We start from the raw sequence: 3,459 nt of genomic DNA on the forward strand, positions 1-3,459 counted from the left end.
CTTTCATCCATCCGGGCTGTGATATATATTCAGGAAATATAAAGACATTTGTCATGTACATCATTGCAGCAGATGATCATCCTATTCAAAGGATGATAATTTCAGCGGAGAATTATCAGTCTACCATCAGACGATCGTCTGTTCTATGTACCAAAATGAATTTATAAAGTTGAGCATGGGAATGCCCGCCTCAGCTAGATCATGAAAGCAGAATGAAAAATAATGTATTGTATTGTATTTTATTACAGGTCACCTCTCAGCGATTGAATGAACTTCGGATCCTCTGGATAAAGCATTTCACCCGATAAACGACCTCATACTTTAGGGGGCAACTGTTATAGACATTTTTGTGCCTTACAGCATGAAGCATGGAATGTCAATAATATCAGGGATCCAAAGTCCCTAAACATGTTGTTCCTACCCCTAGAGGAACAAGGTCAGAAAACCACAGCACTGAAAATCAGTTCTCCACCTGAAAACACTCAAAAACAAGCAATTTCGGGCATCTGCGCTGAATGTCAACTGCCCTTCTCTGTACCTACGTTGAATGTCAAATCCAACAAAGGCTACCTACGCTGAGCGAGATTGGACAAGTGGCACAGTCATTCTTCAAGGTGTCAATGCCCAGGAAGCTTCCAAAATGACACTTGGATCAGGGAATTTGCCTAGTGATGAGTAAGAGGTTCTTAACTCCAAGTGGAAGCAAGGATCTCCAAGTGGACTCAAGAACTGAAGTATAACTGAAGTGGGAGAGGACACTAGTCAGCTCTCAAGCTGACTCATCCTTTCTCCAAAACTCCTATATATAGAGCTCTCTCATGAGGTCTAGGGAGGCTGGAATTTTGTGAATGTAAGGAAGTGCTGTTGGTTTGAGTTTAGAGCTATTGGGTGATTGCTTTGAAGGAGGTGAAGAGGAGATTTCTTTCTGCTGGGAGGTGTTGCTGGATTGGTCCTCTTATGGTTGTAACACTCCTTGAACTTTACTTCTTCCATTAATCAAGCATTTGAGGTTCTTCTATATGCATGTGTCTCAATGGTGTATTGTTATACTTGTGTATTTGATTTATTCTAATCCTTGAATCAATTATGAATGTATGCTTCTTGTAGTTCCCCTCTCTTACCTTTTGCAGGATCTTTTTGTAGCTGAGCCAGTGAAAGAGCAAGGAGCTGGGAGCAAGCAGCAAGGAGAGAAGATTGGATCAATCATTAGCGAAAGGAATCGGTTAGTGGATCCCTTTCTCCCCTGGTTTACTTTCATAAAGAAGAAATCTTAGATAGCTTTGCTTCGGTTGTTGCTGAGGTACTATCACCCTTAGAGTGGGATAGGGTCATTCCGTATTGGATACTTTTCCCTACAACACCTAAGCCCACCAAGGCACACAAAATATGGCTTCACCATAATCCGAGTCTAGTTCAGGGACTCCTCGGCAATGTGATCTTTCTTTTGAATACCACTTAACTCGTTTTTGAAACCATCCGACAATCCATCTTAACCAAATACAAGAGAACCCATCACACCATGGCTATCGAGGAATGGAAAGAATAGGCTAAAGAACAATGTCAAACCTAGAAGAACCTATTCAAATGATAACAAGAGAACTAAATAGACACATTACCATGCATGTCAAATATAGAAAGAAAATCACACATGCAAATCAATACCTGCAGATAACCCTATTGTAGCTACTATATGTTGCTCTTCCTTGCTTGATCCTTGCTTTCCTTTACCTTCTTGGTCCTTCCTTTGATTTCCTTGATCCAATGCTAGAGTGCTCCAAGAATTCTTTAAGTTTCCAAGAGCGTGAGAGAGACAATAGAGAGAGATCCAAAATGTAACTCACAAATGGTATCAACTAATCCTCGGAAGCCTTTTTATTAATTAGGCCTCTATTTCTTCAATTTTCCATTATTCTCCTTCATTTTCCTCCCCACATGCAACATGTAAAATTTCACCTTCCTTTTCTCCTATTTTCTATTATTTTCATAAATAAAATGGCAATTAATGACTTATGCCTCTCCAAGGCCTCTGTCATTGCCTTTTCAAATTTCCTTAGCCATGATAAAGAAAATAAGCAACTATACTAGGATATTTTTCCCAACAATCATCTTGGAGCACGTGTCATATAATCTTGGTTATTATTTTTGCTTTATTAAATTTATTACATGGAATCTTGACCAACACTATTATATTCAATTTCAGGAATTTCCTTAATAATAGGGTCCTAATTCCTCAAGGAATAATGCAAGGAATTAGGAGCTCATGTAGGGGAAAGTTTTGACTAAGTATGTGATGCAGGAGCATCTGAGCACTCTTCATTAAAAGAGGAATCCAAAGCTGAGAAGGAGGAGACATGGACAGACGTGCAAACTAGGAGGCAAATTCTGTTAAAACACGGCTAAAATGATGGAATGGATAAAGTCTCTAGAAAACTTATTTAATGTAATTTAATCTATCATGTATGCATAAAGAGATATTTAGGGGTTTACTCGGTGATTGTGGGGGAAATTCATGGATCGTAAGCGATCCCTCCCTTTTGTAACTTCTTATATAAGAGAGTTTATGTAAGGAGATGAGATATATAGAGCGACAAATAGAGATTTTTGTAAAGAAGGTGTGGATTCAGTGTAGTCAAGAGGGGAAAGTGTGACTAAGGTTGAAATGCCTTAGAATGTAATCAAGTTCTATATAATATAAATCTGCACGTGTGTGCGAATTCTGTGTATCTATGTACTTATGCCTTTTCAAGTTATGTTGTGTATATATGCATTGTTGAGTTAATTTCTGTGTTACGGGTTTATTGATCGACCATCGATCACTGTGAGGATCGATCGCAATCCAAAGTTAACAAGTCAATTGTTGTGTGATGAGTCGAGTAGAAATGGAAGAGTTAATTAAGTGTTGATGCATATTCCATCATATGCGGAGAAGTGCAAAAGGGGAAGGGTGGAAATTGATCTAAACCATCAGATCGACAGATTTGGTAGATTGACGATGATTAATAACCGTAGCGGGGGTAGAGATCGCATGGGTACCTTAATCATAGTTGAAGGCCTACAAATGTTATTAACCATCAATCATAAATCCAAAGTGCTTATGTCATACTCAACTACGGGGCTTGAGACATTGATAATCCACGTGCTTGTTGAAGACCCGCAAGTTGTCAGAAAGTGGTTTTGCAACAGGAAAGCGGTTCATTGAGCAGCCTGAGGGTTGTAAATGTCTTTTCAAAAGATGGACCTAATGGATGCTTGAACTGGAATATAATCCAGTTGAAACTGGGAATGATCGAACCATTCGTTGGTTGGACAATTGGATGAATATCAAGTTGGAATAGGCATGGAAGTTAATGCAGAAACTAGACTTGAAAATTTATAAATCGTAATCTAAAGTCCTATCGGCACCGAAAGGGTTGCTAAAATGTCACGCAAGTTTCTCGTGTGATGTTGTGACAACCGTCA

This window comes from Pinus tabuliformis, chromosome 1_2 (assembly GCF_031772625.1).
Source record: "Pinus tabuliformis cultivar Carrire ecotype Pingquan chromosome 1_2, CPIR1, whole genome shotgun sequence".
Classification (NCBI taxonomy): Eukaryota; Viridiplantae; Streptophyta; class Pinopsida; order Pinales; family Pinaceae; genus Pinus; species Pinus tabuliformis.